This window comes from Protopterus annectens, chromosome 1.part1 (assembly GCF_019279795.1).
Source record: "Protopterus annectens isolate FY-2018-M chromosome 1.part1, PAN1.0, whole genome shotgun sequence".
Classification (NCBI taxonomy): Eukaryota; Metazoa; Chordata; order Ceratodontiformes; family Protopteridae; genus Protopterus; species Protopterus annectens.
This window is the reverse complement of record NC_056726.1, coordinates 1,364,581,358-1,364,604,443: the sequence shown is the minus strand read 5'-3', so window position 1 is coordinate 1,364,604,443 and position 23,086 is coordinate 1,364,581,358.

The following is a 23,086-nucleotide window of genomic DNA, read 5'->3' as shown; positions in this document are numbered from 1 at the left end:
GGGGATTTAATAGTAGTTGTGCTTCATTTAGCCAAGTTTCTATGGTTGAGATGGCATTTTGTATTATTTTTAGGAGATCTGGGAAGTTGTTATGGGAGGATATGATAGTAGAATCATCAGCATATTGCATGAGTTAACTTTGTAGGGAGACTGTGTGGAGATTATTTATAAATACATTAAAAAGAAAGGTGCAATAATGGACTCCTGGGGACTCCAAACCTATTAACCAGATAACCAGATTGATTGTTTTGCAATTTGAAAAATTGTTGTCTGTTGTTCAAGTAGCTGGCAAACCATGTAAGGGTATGTTCGGAGCATCATAATGTTACTAGTTGTTGGAAAAGTTTAGTATGTGATACGGTGTCAAAAGCTTTGGATACGTCTAATAAGACTACTGTTGTCAATAGACCAGAGTCCTTTGTTCACAATATCAGTAAAAGAGAGCAAGGCCATAGTTTACTCTGTGCAGGATGAAAGCCATGTTAGGCAGGGGCAAGGAGATTATTGTCAGAGAGGTGTTTTAGTAGTTGTGTGTATACACTTTTCCAATATTTTAGATAATGGTGAGAGAATAGAATTGGGTCAATAGTTAGTTAAATCATTAGTATTTCCAGCTTTATGCAATGGGGTTATAATGGATTTCTTCCAGATTTGAGGGACTGTGGATTCTGTGATGGATTAGTTAATTAGAATACTGATGGTGTAGGCTATTGCATCAGCACCTAGTTTCAAGTATTCAGAGAGGAGGTTATCAGCAGATAAGCAGCATGGTCTTAGTTTAGTTGGCAATTTAAATACGAGAAGGGTGTGCACTGGCTTTAGGGAGAATATTGGAGTTACTGCAGTATTGTTAGTGGTTTCTTTGTGGAGTGGGAGATGTAAGCTGGGATTCTCATTAACTGGGTTTGAGTTGCTTGTCTTATTATTAAGGAGTTTGTTTGTTACTTGTGGGGCTTCTTTGACAAGTTTAAGAATGATGTCAATACAATGGGAGATGAAAACATGGGATATTTGTTGTGGGTCTTTATCAGGGGATGGTGATGGATGTTGTGTGGTCCCAGCTTTAAGGACTGAAGAGACTGATTGTCAGAAATTTTTGGAGTTATTTCTATGAGTAGATAATTGTTGTGAAAAATATTTTTTCTTGTCATTTTTAACTAATTTATTGGCTTTGTTGCAGAGTTGTTTGAAGGTAATTTCATTTGCTTCTTTTTTCTTTTTACGCCATTCTTTCCTGGCTCATTCTATGGAAAGACAAATTTGTTTTGTTGGTTTTGTAAAAGCCAAGAAGCATGAGTAAGTTTTGTACTTTTGTACAGAATGGGGACTAAAGTATTTAGGGTATAATGGAAAACCTTATAAAAATAGTTTACAGCATCTTCTAAGGGTAATGTTTTTAGTGGGGTCCAATTCTGAGGTTTTAGGGAGTTCATGAAAATTATTTGGTTGAAGCTGGATAACTTTCTAGATGTTCTATATAAGTGGGATTTGGGTATCTGAGTATGGGTTCTGTGTGTAAAAGCTGGTAAATGGTCACTTAGGATATCAGGGAGCATACCAGTGTTGGAATAGTTAGGTAGATCTGAGACTAGGATCCAATCCAAGGTGGATTCTGGTTGCTTGTTTAGTATTCATGTAGGACATGTGCCAATCTATGTATACCTGTGCAGGTTAATACAATTAGCTAGAGAGTTTGAGATTAAATTTTGGCAATTAATGTTAGTATCCCTTAGAATGACAGTTGTATTGAATATGTTTTTGGTCACCTAACATAGAAAATCTTCAAGAATAAGGATGTTTTGGCCTAGTAAAATATACAGTGCTGCTATGCATAAATGTTTACTATTATTTATTTGCAATGATGCTAATAAAATTTCCATGTTGTCAAAGGTTGGGACAGGTTTAAGAAAGGATGCAATGGTTAATGAGCTACAGTAGATTAAAGCTGCACTGCCCCCCCTTCTTTAGGAGTCTGTATTTTTGTAGGATATTGTAACCAGTTGGAACTATTTCAGTGTCTGGTATATGTGGCTTTTAGCCAAGTTTCTGTAACAGCTATGTTATCAGGGGTACATTGAGAGAGCCAGGCATGAAATTCTGTTAGTTTGTTACAAATACTCTATGTGTTGATTGTTATTATAAATAGGTTAAGAGTGTTAGTTGGTGACTTAGAGGAGGGAGATAGGATATGGCTGATATTGGGAGAGAGGGAAGGCTGTGAATATGGATGTATGTCACCACTTTGAGATAGTAACAATATATTATATATAAAGTATGAGAATTAGTAGCTTTTTAGAAGAGGGCTTAGCTAAAGTATTGGGGATTATTTTGAGTTTTTTGTTGATGGGGTGAACTGTAAATTTGTTAGACTAAACATTGCTACAATTGAATAAAGATAATGAGATGTCACAGAAGCTAATTATACTGGGTTACAGTGCTGTAATTAGAGTAGGAATTCTTTAATAAGAATTGCATGCTCTGGAGGGAGGTGGGTTGGGTTAGTTTGAGAAGAGGAGTACTGAGACAAAAAATAAAAATAAGCTGGATGGTATTGGGCATTTTGTAGAGTAACTGACTTAGGATATAAGGTGGAGGTGAAAATTTGGTTATTAAGATGTTTGGGGAAATTGGTTGATGTTTAAAGAATTATTTGCACTTAATGTATGATACTTGGGTGTGGTTGTGGAGTGGTTGATTGGGTGATGGCATATAGGATACTGGTCTATGCAGTATAAGTGTAATGAAAGAGGGGGTGGGTGAGAATGAGGGTTGGGTAGAGGAATGGAGTGAGCCCAAGTGGAGCTAGGGTGAACAGAGTAGGATGAGCTAAGGAAGTCCACTTAGCTGTAGAAAACAATCAATTAGAAGAGAAAACGTGGACAGTCAGAGAAGTGAGTGAGGGTGTGAGCTGGGGATAAGGGAATGTGACTGCAGTGATACTATATAGTGAAGAGCAGACAATATCAGCTGTTGTGGGGATCTTAGTGTTGACAACCTTGGCTAGAGGTTTGCCAAAAGCCAGAGGAATACAGGGAGAGGAGAGAAGGAGTTCAAGGTATGTATCTGCGGTGTGCAGGCAGCCTTTCTTTTAACAGATAAGATCAACACATACAGTGCAGGTTTGATAGCCAGGAGCTGAGAATAGCAGTCTGGTTAGTTCAGAGGTTTGAAAGGCTTCACTCTGGGTTGGTAGGCAGTGTGTAATGAGGTCTTTAACCAGAGCTTAGAACATTGCAGGTTTGATAGCCAGGAGTTGAGAATAACAATCTGGTTAGTTCAGATTTTTGAAAGGCTTCACCCTATGTTGGTAAACAATTTGTAATGAGGTCTTTAACCAGTGGTTAAAATGTTGCAGGTTTGATATCTAGGAGCTGAGAATAACAGCCCAGTTAGTTCAGAGGTTTGAAAGGCTTCACATTGGGTTGGTAAGCAATTTGTAATGAGATCTCTAACCAGGGCTAAACATTGCAGGCTTGATAGCCAAAAGCTGAGAATAACAGTCCAGTTTGTTCGGAGATTTGAAAGGTTTTACACTGGGTTGGTAGGCAGTTTTCAATAGTCATTAACCAGGGCTTAACATGTTGCAGGTTTGATAGCCAGGAGCTGGGAATAACAGTCTGGTTAGTTTGGAGGTTTGAAAGGCTTCAGGCTGGGTTGGTAAGCAATTTGTAATGACGTCTTTAACCAGGGTTTAAAATTTTGCAGGTTTGATAGCCAAGAGCTGAGAATAACAGTCCAGTTAGTTTGAGGGTTTTTAAGGCTTCGGCCTAGACTGGTAGGCAGTTTGTAATGAGGTCTTTAACTAGGACTTAAAACCTTAGTTGCCAGGAGTCATGAAACATTTACAATGTTTATCCATGGCATTTACAATGTTTATCGAAAAAATACCTCACAGGCAGAATAAGAAATGTGAAGAAAAAGAGAGGTAAAAAACAACATTGGTAATTTACATCAATCATGGATCTATAATCATGACATAAATGCTCCAGGAGGAAAAGGTTTAAAGCATATGGATTTGAGAGATGATGTAATAGCAAGGGCAGGGCTATTATCAGAATATGAGAGCTGAAAAATCATATGGGAGTTGAGAAAACTCATCAAGCTATTGAAAGTATTAACCAGTGCTACACATGGGGCCATATCAGATATAACAGTAGAAATGACTGCTATGAGGATGACGACCCTACAAAATAGGATGGCACTTGATTTCTTACTTGCTTTCCAGGGTCTGATAGACATGGAATGCTGTATGTATATTCCAGACAAGTCAGAAGCCATATGTAAACATTTAGATAGGATAACTGAAGTATCTATAAAATCCAGGAAGACCTGGAATGGTGACTGGAGTGATTGTTTAAGTGGATTGTTTTCTGGATGATGGAAAACCATCATCGCAGCTTTAATAGCATTTGTAGCAACTACTTTTTGCCTAAGATAACATGTATGTGCATTACAATTTGTATTGATAAAACTGTTAACCAGATTTATATTGTAAATAATGCAAGTGATAATTAAAATCACATAAACAATGAGGAAATGCTTTTGTTGTACAATTCAAGTTTTTGTTTTAAAAATAAAAGAGTGAATTGATAAATATTGTATAAAAGTAAAGTTGTCTTCCCTCATAGTAACATCATATTATTTTTTTAAATAGTATGTGATACAAAGTCTGCAAAGTATGCAGAAAGAAATATGCAGCAAACAGGTGTGATTAGCCTAGCAAAAAATGCATTTGCAGGACAACAAAATATGCTGTGGGCCTAAAACATTAGTAACAGGTGGCTATAATAATAGACTCTTGATGAAAAATAGAGGCTTTCTGAAATAGCATGATAGTACATGCATACACAGACTCAATTGGCAGAACAGATCTAACAAAGGGAAATGGCTAACAGTGCAAAACGTAATGGCTCTTCTATCACAAGATACACCCTGATCTTCTCAGAAACTGATGAGGAAACAGAAAACTGGTGAGGTCCGCAATATTGATTAAGGGACAGAAACTGACATGGTCTGCAGCAAAGCCAAAACTATGCCAAGAATGTTTCAAGAAGATTTAAACATAGACTGTATAAAAGTGACTGAAAACAACTGGTTGGGAGGACATTTGATCATGAGCCATTTGAGGAAGTGCAGTGTATCTGTCAGTAATATATGTTATAAAGGAAATGTTACTAGCTCGACAGCAGTGTTTGGTCGGTCATATTAATAAATACAATATTAAGTATGAATACAGTTGTACAGTGTCTTGGTTTGTTGATTGCTATTATAGCAATGCTTTATAAATTATTTCTTAATATACAGTAATAAAATAAGTTAAAACAGAATATTGTACTTATATACTGGCATTTCTGTTACGTATCTCACTCTTAGTTGCAGTAATGTACTGAATGCACTCTATTTACCTTTAAATATTATGAAATCAGTTAACACTCACAATACTGTTTACTACTTTATTCATGCTTACCAGTTTCTTCACCTAGCCTTGTGGTACTTCTTTGCTGTTGTCACTGGTTGTAGGCAATTTGCTTCTCAGCTATAAAAAGAACATGTAAAATAATTGTTCTTTACCTGTATTTCATCTCTTTTCCTCTTAATATTACTTATATGACTAGCTCTTATTTTAGGTAGGATATTCCATTCACTGCAGTAATTGTTTACTATGTGTTTGTTTAAATATGTATTACTTTCTGAATTCTCATACTGTGCCAATCTTCCCTTTGCTTCAAGTTATAAGCAAACTAATACACATTTGGTAGAACACTGTTTTAAAATATTATGCACTGTATGTAACAGTCTATGAGCTGTGTTCAGGCAGAAGCTGTTCACACTGAGAAAAGTATAGCAATTCATTAAAATTTTTATTTCCTTAACTGCACAAAAATGTGTGATTTGATAGTTTTCTTCCTTAAAAAATCTAAGCATATGAAGGGATGATTTAAAAACATATACAGACATAATACAACTAGTCATTTATCAGTAAAGTATATGTGGGACATTAACTTGACAGTGCAACCCCACCCCATCCCAAATCATAATCTTACTGGTGTGTGATGCCTGACTGAAAGTTCAGTCATCTTGTATGTGTAGTTAATATTGTGGAAGAAATTGCTTTTACAATTATTATACTAACAAATGAATGTCTGGCCTACCTAAACAAAATCACTTCTTTACAAAAGCTGTCTGTATGTAATTCAACTGGTACCTACAGTACTGCAACAGTAAATAAACCTATGTTTAATATGACCAAAAAAAAAAACAAAGAAAATAATAAAACTTACTATAATTATACCACTCTGGCATCCATGGTACAACCTGGTCTACCCACTGAGCCAGCTGGTCCAGCTACACTTCTAAGTTGTCATGCCTGTGGTAGCTCTGTTGGCTGGACAAAGTGATCCCTTTCCGGGATGACTGATACTTGCCCATCTCCTGTCAGATATAAATCGTTTTCCAATCAGAACAACATGTGCACTCCTGGATCTTATCCAGATGTGACTCCCTGACAAGGTAGACCATAATCAGATTCTCCTTGTATGACCAGTTTGGGGCATGACCTCATGCTTTCACAGGTGCTGCCATCATTCAAAGGTCCAGAACCAGAATGAATAAATTATAAGCACGGTTGTAATGCACATGTTTAGAAACAACTGTTTTAGGGGTTGACAACCTCTTAAATAAATCCAGTTAACCAGCAACGGCATTAAACCAGATACTGTTATTATTGGCAAGTAAAAAATACTTTGTCAATTTAAAGGAATACATTCACATATGGTAGATAAAAAGCAGCATGCAATCATCATTTTTTCTTTGTATTACTGCTGGGATTTGTCTTAGCTACCATTTTAGGTATTATAACGGAATGTCATTTATTCATGCAGTAGGGCAACAGTAATTCTTTTGTGTGGGGATGCAGAAATAAATATTCCTATGTGTCTGATTATCGACTTTAATTAAAAGTTAAGTGGTTTGAGGTGAGAAAGTATGTCAGATGATGTTAGACAGGCAGAGATTACATTTCATGGTTATACAAACTATCATACATATGAACTATTTTTTTTTCCAAATATATTCAGATGTGAGCATATCTAAGGTTATCAATGCATTCTAGCAGCATTCTGGGGACTACTAAGGACTGCTGTAGACTCTGCCACTGTCTGTAGTGCATTCACATCAAGTCAAGGCCGCATTCATGAGCAGCTGAAAATGAATTGCATGTATTAGTGGCCATAGCGACTTCTGTGTGGAGACATGCGTGAATGGGCGTACCTTCGTTGAAGGTTGTGCATCAGGGCTGGTAACTCAGCACGTAAAAATCAACTACCAATCATTAGCGGACCGGAGTTCCGCTGTGGCGACCCCTAACCGGGAAAAGCCGAAAGATACAACAACAACAACAAAAAGTGGCCATAGATGTTTGTCTATTACTGTGATTCATAGAGATAAACATAAAAGGGCATAATCTGCAGACAAAATGTTTAATGAACCTAAATGTACACTAAATAATTTAACATTACCATATTACCTTGTGATTACTCAAGTTAATTGACAAATGGCTTACGCATCAACATACTTTTTAATGTAAGAAAAAATAATAAAAATATAGTAATTTATTATGAAACACTTCAAAGTCAATTAAAATTAGTGAATTACATTGAATAAATGTTTATTTTACTAATATGATGATCATATTACTATGGATTTTGTGCATAGTATAAAGCTGTAATTTGTAAGTATAAAATCAGTACAGAAGCATTGGAAATGATGGCTGAAAAAATCATTTATTTTGCTGTCATTTAGTGATTGTGCATACATATGTGTTTTACTTGGGAAGTACTGAACTGTTAAAAATTTCCAAAAATGAAGGAACAACTGGAATAATTCACTAGTGAGACTTGACTACACTTGGATAAAAACCTTTTTATTCCCAAAACAAAGTTAACCGCTTTCATCAATAGACTTCATCAAAACTAACATAACACATTCAATAGACACTTAAATACAATTCTGGCACCATTGTCAATCAATCAACTTCTTCTTCTTCTTCTTTCGGCTTTTCCTGCTTAGGGGTCATCACAGCAGACCACCTGTCTGCTCATGATTGGCAGTGGAGTTTTACAGTGTCATTTGCCAGCCTGATGCCCAACCTTCCACAGAAGGCACACATGCCTAGGGCCAATTTTAGAGTATCCAATCCACATACAGCATGTCTTTGGGATGTGGGAGGAAACCGAAGCACCCAGAGAAAACCCACGTGACCACAGGGAGGCCATGCAATCTCCGCACAGAAGGCAGCCCAGCCGAGGATCGAACTGGAGAACCTCTTGCTGTGAGGTGGCAATGCTAACCGCTGCACCACCGTGGCCACCCATTGTCAACCAATCAACTGACACTATTAATTTATCAATTAAAACCATCAATTAATTGAGTTGAAAAGCTTACCATTGAAAATATATATTTATGTATACATATAAATACATTTAGTTATAAAAATTACTTATTAAAATAGCCCCTTTAAACAAACTGATCATATTTCCAGCTGAAAGAGTTTTTAACACAGATGAAATGGAGCAGCTTTCATTGAGGCCTGGTGGGTTCGTAGCATTCAATAGTAATTGTCATTTTAATTCACATTTATTTAGATATTCCTCAGTAATAATGCCCCTTTCATTCCTCATAACTTGTACCATTATGAAAAAATTTAAACTGTGCATGGGAAACAAAACTAAATGTCTGTATAGGGCATTAGTATTCCTTGCACTTCTAATGTCACTTATATGTCCATAAATTCTTTCTTTTATCGCTATACTAGTTTTTCCTACATAAAACACCAAACAGTGTTGACCGCAAGCAATATACACCACTCATTTTGTTTCCTAGTTATATTAGCCCAAGGCTTTAAATGTTTTCCCTTTAATACTAATCCCATCATTAATACTAATGTAGGGGCATTGGGAACATCTCCCACATTTAAAAACATCTTTTAATCATCCATTAGTATTGAAGTTTGCTCTTTCCAGCATTTGCTTAATGGACCTGTCTTTTCTAAAAACGCTCACTGGTCTATCACCCACTACTCTGGATACTTTGTTATTAATCATAAAATCATCCAATTTCTTTATAAAATTCCAATAATATCATAACTATCCAAATTAAAAGTGTAAATAAACCATTTATTTGTATTAAAACTATCAGAAACTTCATCAGATACCACCCTTATTCTATGATTATTAATATTATTTGGGATATCAATGGTCCCCCCCGTTGTCTACCTCCCCTCCTAACAGGGGTTTAAATACACCCTCTCTTCTTTTAGCCATCACCTCTTCTTTTATCTCTGTTAATAAATCAACTGGGTAACCTCTATATTTGAACATTTCTATCACCTTATTACATTCAACCATAAATTTGTCTAGTCTCACCAGCTGGCCATTTACCACAGCTTTTTTTCTGATGTCTTGGGTGCCAGCTGTTAAAATGGAGATAAGTATCGGAAAAATTGGGTTTCCTATGCATAATCATATTAATGTGATTCATAGAGATAAACATAAAAGGGCCAATCTGCGAACAAAATGTTTAATGGACTTAAATTTGCACTAAATAATTTAACATTACCATATTACCTTGTGATTACTCAAGTTAATTGACAAATAGCTTAGGCATCTACTCACTTTTTAATGTAAGAAAAAATAATAAAAATATAGTAATTTATTATGAAACACTTCAAAGTGAAGCAAAATTAGTGAATTACATTAATAAATGTTTATTTTACTAATATGAAGTCATATTCCTATAGCTTTTGTGAATAGTGTAAAGTTGTAATTTGTAAGTATAAAATCAGTACAGAAGCATTGGAAATGATAGCTGTGAAAATCATTTACTTTGGTATTATTTAGTGATTGTGCATGCAAACATACATGTTTTACTTGGGAAGCACTGAACTGTTAAAGATGTGTTGGTGGCTGAGCATACATATGGTTTAACATGAAAAATGACAGTATTATGAATACATGACAATAGTATGAGCAAAGGGAAGGATGAATCTGTTAAAAAGTGGTTGCTTTATTGTTCAGACTGTATTTATGATACTGCAGACATTAGTACAGCACAACTTTACTTGACTGGACTGAGACTTTGTGTATGTATATATATATATATATATATATATATATATATATATATATATATATATATATATATATATATATATATATATATATATATATATATATATACAGAGAGTTCCACTTCAAAGCATCTAATAAGATAGAAAACATAACATCTAAAACTCAAAAAATTTAAAACCCATAACATTGAATGAAATAACATTTAAAATGTGCATCACAACATTGACCACTGCATATCACATGAAAATAACATCCCCTCCACATATAACAACACCAAACTAACAAACACACTTTTTCCTACATTTCTGCGGAGGTCAAGCCCCCTGTACCCCTCATGTGGGGGCCCCTGCCCCCCCACACCCCCTGTAAATTAAATATACCAACTCTGAGATCGCACTACAGTGGGAAAAAGTTAATTTCCTAACCCCACTGTATAACGATCACCATAAAGAATGTACACATAATGTCTATATCACTTACCTGTATGGCCTAAAAAACACATACAGAGCACATACAGAGCAGCAAAATAAACATTATATAAATAGTATAAATTCCTACAATATATAAATAATAACTATAGAAATAAAAACTACAACATCTCATAGTGATGCCACAAGATCAACAGATTAAACAATAACATTTACACGTTTGATGATACACTATTCAATATTATACATTTTAGATGTTATGCAATTCTATGTTATGGGTTTTAGATGTCATGTATTTTAGATGTTATGGTCTCGATGTTTTGATTTTAGATGTTATGAGTTTTAGATGTTTTGAAGGGGAACTATCTATCTATTTATATATATATATATATATATATATATATATATATATATAGGGTCTATGTTAAATGTTCGAACATACAAAATGTCGAACATTACATGGTCGAGACCAAATGTTCGACATTTGGATGTTCGAACATAAAAAAAAAAAAGAAAACATAGATAAAAACACTTTTGCTGTGCCCCTCACACCCCCCCCACTTAAATATACCAACAACGAGACCGCACTTCAGTACAGAAAAGGGAAATTTTCCCTATCTGCACCGTACGGTTTCGTTGAAAGTGTATCTTTGAGCACTCAAAATTTCAAACGTTTGGTCTTGACCATGTAATGGTCGGAATTTTGAGCATTTGAAGATTTGAAAGGTACCCTATATATATATATATATATATATATATATATATATATATATATATATATATATATATATGTATATGTATATATACATATTTAGGGTCTATATTAGAACATCAAAGTTTCAAAACTTCGAATGTTCTAATATCGAGCCCTATTCAGTGAAAGCTGAAAACATCGAACATACAGAACAGTGATTTTTTTCTTAGGGAAAAAATTTGCTGTTCCAAAACACATACACACAACACAAGCACACCAAACAAACAGCAATTCACACACATATACCTAAAATCTTACACCTAACCCTACACTAAACTATACACACACCACTAACTATCCACTTACCTTAACCCAAACCCTAACCCTAAGGTCCATCACTATCGCACACTCACATGCGCCCTAACCCTAACTCACCTACTGCGCGCTAACCCTCACGTCCACACAATTGCACACTTACCTGACCCACGCCCTAACCATAACTCACCTAACCTGCCCTAACCCTGATGTCCACACAATCGCACACATACCTAACCCATGCCCTAACCCTAACTCACCTAACCCGCCCTAACCCTCACGTCCGCACAATCGCACACATACCTAACCCACACCCTAACTACCCTAGCTAACACTCAATCGCACCCTTACCTGAACATGATCCGTAACTTTCCAAAACAGCACTGAAAATACCAAAGCAACAAAAACGGACAACCGAATTCTTTCCCTAGGAAAAAAGTTTTGAAACTTTGATGTTCTAATATAGATCCTATATATATATATATATATATATATATATATATATATATATATATATATATATATATATATATATATATATATATATATATATATATATATATATATATATATATATATATATATTTATATATATATATATATGCAGTTATCGGGTTTGGGTTACCTAACTGTTTTGTAGGAGAATCACAGGTACACTTTCATTCTTGTGTAGTTTGACTGATTATTACATAGGTACACTTTTTTTGTGTAGAACTGTGGTATTTCTTTCATGTGCAGTAATGATGCAAAACAAGGGATCAAAGCAGATAGTGGAGGTTTCAGCCATGCGGAAAACTGTATCCTCATGGCAGCCCTTAGGGCATATGGCAAACATGTGCTTGGTAAAGGAGGCAAAGCCTGTACTCAATTTGTCCTGGGCATTAATGCTGTCAATGATAGAAACCCCACATTAGCACAGTGCAAGAAGAGGACAAATGATATACGTACATACATACAAATATTTCAAGCACAGGCAATAATGGCCTTTTAGCCTGCCATTATACCAAAACACTTTTTCCCATAATAAATGTCCAGGCTATACTTATAAATATCTAAACTAGTGCTTGTTTTAATGTGATTTGTTACTCTATTCTAAGAATCAGCTACTCTCTCAAAGAACAATTTAGTACACTTTTTATTCATACAGAATATTCTACATAGGTTGTCTGATGATGATTGTCTTACTTTTTTATAACCCCAGTCATTCCCAGAGGATGTGTCTCTAAATGCCCTGTATACCTGAATAAGGTTTCTCTTAAATATCTATATGAAATACTGTACAGATATTTTAGTCTTTCATAATGACTTACATTTTGACATCATGGATGCCCCTAGTATATTTCCACTGCACTATTTCCACTTTATTTATTCTTGTTTTCTGATATGGTTTCCATATTATTATCCAATATTCAAGTTAGGTCTGATGTAACTAACAAATAGCAACTTCATCATTTCTGATTTCCTAGACTTTATAAATTGTCTTATACAACCTATAGTTTTTTTGTTAACTAATTGGTTGATATGATTAGAAAAACTCAAAGCTGGATCTCCCCATATACCCATGTCTTTAAATGAACCTACAGCTTCTGTGTACTGTATTAAATATTCACCTTTCACTTTATGTCTCCCAAATCTCATATGCATAGTCTTTGATGTATTTATCAGCATATTATTCTCATGTCCCTAGATGGTCGATATAGGTCATGTTCTTTTACAGACATGACCTATCTGTAACACATAATCAGTTTTCCCATTTGTAAGTCATCTGCATACAGACTGTAGAATACCTCAAGTGAAAAAGATAGAGCTGAAAGATACAATCTAAACAAGTATTTGCCTAGGATAGAGCCCTGTTGGACACCCTGACTGTAACCTCAAATTTCACCTGTCCGATTGCTGTATGATACTTGTCAAGTCCTATTTGTAAGCCATGCAGCTATCCATCGTATCAAGAGTACATCAATACCTAGTTCTAATTTATTGATCAGTATTTTGTGTATAACCATATCAAATGCTTAAGTTAAATAAATATAAATTGCATCACAGCACAAGTTTCCATTCATAGCTGTTATTATATTGTTATAGAACATCATGTTATGGATAGTAATAGATCTGTTTTCAACATATGCATGCTGATATATGGTTTCAAGTTCCAATCTTTCCAATTCTGAAATATTTTATCAAATATAACCTTCTCTATTATTTTTCCACAACATTAAAGTAAATGTATGGGTCTGTATGAGTCTGAGTTTGTCCTACCCCCTTTCCTTTAAAGACAGGTTTAACAAGTGCATGTCTCCAATCTTAAGGAATCTCCCCATATGTGTATGACCTTCTAAATAGCAGATATAATGGTAATGTAAGTTCATGCTGAAGTGTTCTGAGGTCATTATTACTAATTCCATCTCCTCCCTGTCATACCTCTCAACTTTCTAGATTTTTGCCTCATATTTTTGTTCTAGTCCTCATAAAATGTGGGGTTTTCTGGCAATTCATGGAGAATTGATATCACTAAGTAATGACATATATTTGAGTTCTCCATATCCTACAGAACACACATTTTGTTATTTTAGCAACTCTTTAAGAGTATAAGAGCAATATTTAAAATGTGTCCCTATTTTTGGGCCTTCCCCCCATTAATTTAGGCTTTGTCTAGATTTCTTGTACAAAGAGGTTGACGGGTATGCTCCCTGTGGTTTTGTTTGGATCCAGTTTGCGTTGTTTTTTTTTCAATATAATCTGATTTTATTTCAGTATCTGAGGTTCCTTTGATGTCACTCTGACAATTTATCACCCCTTTGTGGAACCAAACTGTTTTGCAAAAAACTTTGTAAATATATCTATAATATGTTGTGTCTGAGAATACATTTTAGAATCTACACACAGTTTATCAATTTGTATGCCCTCACTCCTACCACATTTTATGCAGCTATATAAATTGTCTTCAAAATGTTCTTGATCTTGTCTCACACTATATTTAATTTGTCTGTACAGCTTGTTTATTTCCATTTTCAGTGTCATGCTTCTAACTCTTTTCCATTTCATATGGTAGGATGTGCTAGAAACAAGATGAAACAAAATGCTATTGCATATGCCAGTGCTGGATTGGGCCTTCAACAAATATCCCATTAACACCAGATGAGGAATACTTCCTCTCTATCCGTGGGGATAACTATAACACAGAAGATAAAAGGAGTGGATGTGGACACTAGCTACTACCAACGTCGGCAGCAGCAACAAGTGTCTGCTCAGGAAGGTTGATTTAAAAACAGAAACAATTATTTATATAGAGAATTGAAATCTGACATAGAATGATTACATTCAACACATGATAACTACCATTAATAGGTGACCCTTCTATATCTACACAGAATGACAATAAAGGCAGTGTCTATGGTAAGTGTCCTCCAAACCTCCTTAATAAGCATACAGTATATGCTATTTCTTTGTTAGTAATGCTTTCAGACCATTTTTACAGGGTCAGGAGCAGAAACAAACAATTCCAGTATACCAATAAATGTGGAGGCTATCAGCAGCAGAATGGCTGTTGAGGATGATGATGATAGCATAGTTATATTTATGAGGCATCCTGACGAAAGTGGCATACAGTCCCCAAGTTTAATGACAGGATCTCATACCCCATAGCATGTTAGTAACTCTGCAAGAAGTGACAGTACATCAGAAAGTTAAGCATGTGACAACATTACAGTACAGCTTGTGTAGGAGGAAAATCCATGCACTTCTACACCAGTATCTCCAAACCTATATGAACCCTTTTGAGGATGATGGCAAAAATTTAAAGGTAACAATGTCTACAGTGACACTTTTGAAAAGAGGAGCCAGACACAGGAATTTGTTACGGCTACCCCAGGAAACATGTAAAGCTTTGGCTTCCCAGCAGCAAATGTGTCATGATGACATTGTTAAGGCTCAGTGCACTGCCAAGTGAGTTAGCTGGAAATGGGCAGTCCTCCAGGGTGTGTGTGAGGATTTCTAGCACTACCTGGAAATGGCGCAGAGTAAGGATAATGCTGTGATCACACGTATGCATAGTATGGTTGCACACCAAGCATTGGTGGCTGCCTCCAGTCATACAGTGGTTAAGACTTACCAGACTCAAGCAAGAATGTGAATGGGAAGAGGATAGGGTGCTGTCTGGACATATGGAAGCAGATCACATGAGGCTACAAGTGCTTCTCAAGAAAGTACTCTAATCAGTCATGGGGGGACAACCACAACATATTTCATACAGACCACGTTAGTGTTCATCTTCACCTACCTGAACTTCTCATTCATGGTCTTGATCGCATTCCTGCAGTACTGCCAGATCAGTTTCTTTAGGATCATGTGCATCAAGTAGTTCATAACATCATATCAACTCATCATTTAGCTCTCCTTGACCTACTATGATTCAACTGTGATAGCTCCATTAGTTACAATTTAAACTTTACAAACACAGGTCAATGTTTAACTGAAAAGGGAATAAAAAAACTGGGGGTGGGGGACTTAGAATACTTTTCAGCTGTACACATTTCATTCCTGTAATGGTGCTGCTTAAACCTCATGGAAATATGGAAAGCTATCCATATGCCATAATATAAGATTTCCATCATTAACACCAATGCTTTGTGCTTTGCCATTCTTATAGCTGGCAGTTATCTACAACCTAAAAGTAGTAGCACACAGGTTTTCAAGGTAACACAATAACGTATAAAAATGTGTATCCTGCTATGTAAACAAACACTACTGCCACTTCACCATCACCACTTCATAAATGATGATTATTTTTTGTCCCTGAGGCCACAGATTAATGTGTGTGACAAAATAAAAATAATCTGATGTGCAGTATCTCAACAGATAACACATACTTTAACCTGAGAAAACATTGCATAATATGCAATGCAATGTGCTAATTTTTCCATTCAATTGCAAGGTATGACTCCAGTTAAATATTGAAGTAATAGTTGTGAGTAATTATACCACTTCACAACATTCATTACCTACTTACTTAGGTATAACACCTCACTAGAATGTATTGTGCAAAACAGTTAAAATGTGATTATTCCTTATATGATGCCCTACAACATCACTGAACAGGAGTTAGTGAGCACTCTAGCATGAATTTTATAAACAATAATATGAGTAACTCTTCTGAAACAAAAAAATAATTATTTATATATGAGAAGGAATGTCAGATGAACAGTAACAGTTGACCATGCACCATACAGCATAGCCCACAGATATCACTTGCATGCATCAATTATACTGTGTGTTGTTTACAAGAAAAGAAACACTAACCTGAAAGTCATGGTCCATAGTTCTAGATTAGACACAACCTCTAGACCAACGCAGACATGTTCCAAACATGAGCCTACCATATGGGTCCCTTACTACTGCTGTTGGCTGGTCATCGTTTGTCATAGTTGGACTGGAACTGGAAGCTGCATTGACATCATGGGTCACTTCACTACCAGCCCAGTGCATGATCATGTTGTGCAGAATGCAACATGCAGTAAATAACCTGCAGACAATATCTGGGTCATATTGAAGGGCACTCCCAGACAACTCCAGGCACCTAAAATGACTCTTCAGGAGGCCAAAGACTCCCACAATGACAATATGGGTCTGGGACAAGGTTGGTTGAAGGTGTCATCTGCACCTCCACTTGGATTTCTTACTGGTGTCATGAGCCATGGCTCAAGTGGATATCCAAGCCTCACCTGAAAAAAAAAAGAGAGAAAGAGAGTGAGAAAGGAGATAGACAAAACAAGTTCAAAGTGATTTAGTATTAAGTAATACACTTTACCATGAATAACTATTCAAGTCGAATAGAAAAAAGAAAAAAAAATAACTGGGCATCCAACTTTATAGGAAGAGGCAGTAGAATGAGTTAGTGTGCCAGATATAGGAATCATGTCCACTATCAGGGTGCTAGGCAGAGACATTGGTGGTGCACCCCCGTACACCACATGCTAATTGGTAAATGATTAAATACTAGCTTTTTGTATTACAGTACCACCACCCCTCATGGACCAGATGGCATCCTAATTGCAACATGGGTGCAATTCATTGCACCTAGTTCCACATGGAAACATGCTACCCCATAAAAGGCACATATAGTCCTGGCTTGGTCCTGAGGTGACCCCAGGAAATAGGTTTATAGGTTCATTGGTAAGTAGTAGGGCATCTGCCCTTGTGGGCCATTTTAAGCTTAGCCAATTTCCCTTTCAAAGATGAGAATCAAACCTTGTACCTTGTGTCTGTGGGGTAAACACCTCAGTCATTATATCAAACCCATCCCCATACACTAAAGCCTAACCTCTTATTCCAAACTCGGCAAGTATAGCAAGGTCTACACATTCATTAGTGTGCAAAGAGATAGGAAGTCCACACATTCCTCAAGTACTCCTAAGAATGTCATACATACTCACTAACACCCTTATAGTATCCCTGTCCACTCTGAGCCTATCAAGTATCTCCTGATTATCTAACTTATAGTGAGCCATCTTCTGCCTATATCTCACCTTCTTGACCAGGAAGTTAAAATGGATGCAAGCAGTTTTGGCTCGGCCAAGATAAACATCTCACACTGAGAAATAGCAAAGGTAGCAGCAAGTGGCAGCATTTTCACAGACTGCAAAGCAGATAGGATTGGCAGGATTCCCTTTTATATTTATCTGCGGAAGGAACAAAAAGTGGAATATTTCACAAAGAATTGCAAATAGATGAGACAATGCATAATTAGCATGTTCTGGGTTACATCATTCTTAATTTACATCTCATTATGAGATTATCTGCTTATGCTTACTCTCGACCATCATGCGTTAGTGTAAGTGTCCTCTATGAATCATTGCTTAACTGCACTCGTTTGCAAATATGGGGATAGACTTAGCATATCCACGTAATGCCTATGAATACCATCTTCAATCTACAAAGATAGCATCCCTGCAGGAGATAGTTTTGAAAACTGTATATTTTTTCTGTCATTTGGTTGTTAATAATTATTTTCCTTTGTACTGGGTCTGGGATGTAAATAAACAGATTTAAAGAATATTCATATGGAATATGCTGACAGAACAAATACCTTGTGTGTTTGTTTTTGCTAACAGTGGTGCTGACTGTGATATAGCAGTAGTTATGGCACATGTATATTAGGAAATAAAATATTTTAGTTGGTTTATAGAAAAAACAGTAGTGATATATTTAGTAGATTATTAATGTACGTGTGGAACATTCTGAATTTATTTAATTGTGTCAGTTTTCTTCATAATGTCTGTACTTTATTTTCCTCATGAGCATTTATTTGAGCACATCAATTCTAATATATGGACATTTAGTACTAGTACAGCCCTCACACTAAATGTTGATACCTCTTTTTGGTTTTCTTCCTTCCTGTCCCCCTAGAATGTATTCTTTAACATTCTCGTTATTCTTTTTTTTTTGTCTTTTGAAATGTGTGCAATCAGTATAATGCTTCTAAATAGTTTACTTTCCATGGTGTTGCACAATGATATTTTGCTGCCATATAATCTTTACCATACAGGGAAATAATACTTTACTGAATAAAACTAAATACTGATAGCTAATTGTTGTGAAAAAAATTGAAACGTTTACCTTCCATCTAGTCTCATTAACTGATCTCACTCACAATTGTGAGCCTTTATACCATGCTTCTGTATTTACTAAGGAAACCAGATACACAAACTCAGTCATTATTTTCTGTCTGTCTGTCTGTCTCTCTCTCTCTATCTCTCTCTCTCTCCATCTATCATTTATGACATAAATAAAACAGTAAAAACCCATACAATAATTATGGTCTATGCAATGAAGGACCACGAAATGTACAACTAATAATTTATGTATTGATCTGGTAAGGCTGGATAGACAGTTTTAAAATTAAGGGTACTTACGTATTATCATAACCACATTTCCAACCTGTGATAATTCCTTATGTTTTGCCAAAAATATTTATGTTAATCTTAAAAGGGGTGTCCGAACTACTAATTATTACTCTGTCACATTGTGTATGAGGCAGGAAGAGGAGTACCCAAAAACACGTATGTGTTTATATTCTACAACAGTTTTCCCTGTGTGTCTGTGTTCTACAACAGCTTCCCCTACATTAAAATACTGACGTTCACAAACAGTCAAATAAAGAACTGACACTGTACCATAGATACCCATCCTGTTACCATAACATAGTTTACCTAAGTCAGGGTTTACAACAATGTGCATGAAATTAGTATACTTATAACCAAAGCTGCAAAATGTTTTAAAAATACTCTTTTTACATACCATAAGTGTCTTACTAATCAGTCAGTGTCTATTCAACAGCCCATTTATATTCCTCGTCTCCCCATCTATTTTCAAAGCATACCTATATTAGCGGTGGTGGTGCTGCGGTAGCATTGTCGCCTCACAGTAAGACGCTGTCCGGTTCGATTCTCAGCTAGAACGTCTTCTGCATGGAGACATGCATGAATGGGCGTACCTTTGTTGAAGGTTGTGCGTCAGGGCTGGCAGCTCGGTGCATAAAAATCAACTGCCAATCATTAGTGGACCAGAGTTCCGCTGTGGTGACCCCTAACCGGGAAAAGGCTAAAGAAGACCTATATTATTAGTTACAGTTTTATTCATTTACTGGATAGTAGAATATCACAAAAATCATACATATTTGTTACCATCTAAATGAAATGATTATACCTTGAAAGGAATCTAATATGTAATGGTATTTACGTCTTATTGCAATCAGATTGCGAACAGGAGAAACAGGTATACGGCTTGGAAAAGCGACATTTCTCCTGTTTGAAACGTGGTTGTGATAATACTCATTGAGTGAGTCTCATGGACAACAAAGCAATACTTTAAGTAAAAAAAGAAAGTAGGACTTACGTCTTTTCGCAATGAGATTTCGAACAGCAGAAACAGCTATACGACTTAGAAAACACCCGTTGCTCCTGTTCGAAATGTGGTTGCAATAATACGTAAGTACCAAATTAAGAGACAGAAACACTATATGGTACGCAATAAAAACAAACAGGCATGACTATGCTTATATATTTGATTCAAAGCAAAATACAATGCACGCATTATAGGTTGATAAAATATGTCTCTTTTTAAGCATTACTAGCTAGAAGCATGCATCTTGTACCTTCACTTAATTGACCTTATTTTAATTTTATAGTGAGCAAATATATTTAAATTATAAAAGTTTTTTAATGCATTGATTGCTGCTTTGGATGACTACTGTTGAAATTAGAGGCACAGAATAGAGAAGGAAGATGTACAAAGATGCTCAAGGTATGGGGAAATATTGCTCTGTAATTTGAATATTGTTTTGCTTCTTTGTCATTCGGTTATTCTGTTACAAATGAAATGTGAGACAGAAATGATTTTTTACAGGTCTAAATATCTTGTGTTAGGTAGAAATACTGAATCTGAAAATGTGACTAACTTTTGAACATCTGGACTTATTTACATGTTAATCTGCCCATCTGTTGTAAGTTATATGAGACAAGCATGAAAGTCCTTAAAAGAAGAACTAATGAGCATGCATTTGTAATTAAAAGCAGGTAACAATTATTGTGGCCAGCCATGCTTTTGGATTCACTTCATACGTTTCTAGCTAATCTGAATTTCATAAATATTGCAAGTCACCTTGATAAGTCAAAAAAGTTTTATGTTCATACATGGATGACAAATAAAAATACTTATATTTTTACAAATTATAAACAGATGTAAAATCAGTGTAGATGAAAAGTAAAAATGATTGCATGTTTCTGAACTGAGAAAATGGATATGTGAAAATAAAGACTGTAAGCTATTTTATTTGTGCAGTGTTATTTACGATTGTTTTACCCAGTTGTAAGACTGATAGACACTGCATGTTTTATTTGTATAAATTAACAAATGGTTTGGGAATGTTAATTATATTCTTATAAGAAGAAAGCCAGACTTTATTTGTAGGTTTGACTCTGCACAAATTCTCTATTTTAGCTAATATACATATAATTGCTGTCACTGTTGTCATGTATGTAAAATAATGGCCTAGATTCATAGAGATGCACGGCTATTCTGGACAAGGCTTGTGCCATGTAGTGGAGATGGTCTGCAGCATAAAATAGACATGAATGTGCAAACAACAGTTATCTGTGTGGCTGAGAAGCAAACTGTGCTAGAATGACAACATGGGACATGGCTAAAGGCCTCAAACCAACAAATGTATAGCACAGCAAGCAGTATGTTGTGAAGCAAGGGATCAGCCATGCGTTAGCTAATGCAGATACTTGAAACAGTAGGTAGCGTAAGTTGGCATGTACTGGAGCAGGCTGTTTACAAGTACTGTATACAAACAGTTTGCAGCCCATTTCATGACACATGTTGTTAGATGTCTAGTAACCAGTGCACTTACTGCTTCCATTAAAGGAGAGTATAGGACAGTGGCAATGGGGGAATATAAGAAGCAGAGGTGTACATAGAATGGAAGTATAAAAGAAGAGAGCAAGTGGAAGGAAGGCAGTGCTCCAACTTTGTTGGGGGATAAGAAAATGGTTGTGAGGCAGGGTGAAAGGTGGGGAAAGGTAGGCAGTGGGGGCACAGAAAGATTGTTGGAAGACTATAGACAAACAAGAGTAGCTATGCAAAAGGTAGGAGGGGCATACATGGGCTCGACAGGGACAAACATAGAGGAGATAAAGGGTGATATGGATGTGCAGAAGGGTGATTGCACAATAAGATGCTACACCTTGGTAGATATAGGTTGAGGTACAAGTAGCATGCTACCCATACCTCTCAAATGCCACTGATTTTGCCTCACGTTTTTTTCCAGTCCCTTTTAAAATGTTTGAAATTTTGGTTAATCACTGAGGATTACAGTCTACTAACAATGACATACATTAGAGTTTCATACTTCTTATTGTTTAGAAGATACACACTGATGTAAGGTCTGCTGTACTATTAACATTTTAAGTGAATTCCCTGATTTTTGACCTCTATCCCCCCGCTGTTTACTGTTCCCATCATTTCTTGCTGGCCAGTGATGCAGCTACTACATTCTGCCTCTCTGCATCCCTGGATGATGTTAATGTGCTGTCCATGGGTCAGGCAGTTTTAGTGGAGCTAAAGGATCCCTCAGCAGATGACTGCTCTGTAGGGTTTTAGTAATTAGGTTATGTAGCATGCGGCATTGTAGGTATATCTCACAAAGGGTGGCAGAATCATACTGCAGATTCTACACAGATATATCCAACCAGTAGAACCATGCCTGCAGCAGGCTGGGCACATGTCAAATCATGTTTCTGCTTTGTGGGTCAGTGGTGTTAAACTGTTTGCCAGTATTGTGTGGGTTTTTTATGAGCATTATAACTATGATATCACTGGATATCCTGCATCATCTGAAACACAATAGGAACACATGGATAGGATGAGACATCTATACATTGTGATTTGCTTTATATATATGCCTGTTTTCCACAGTGACTGCATTTCCCAATTTGATGTCCATGTGGAACTTCCCTAGGGAG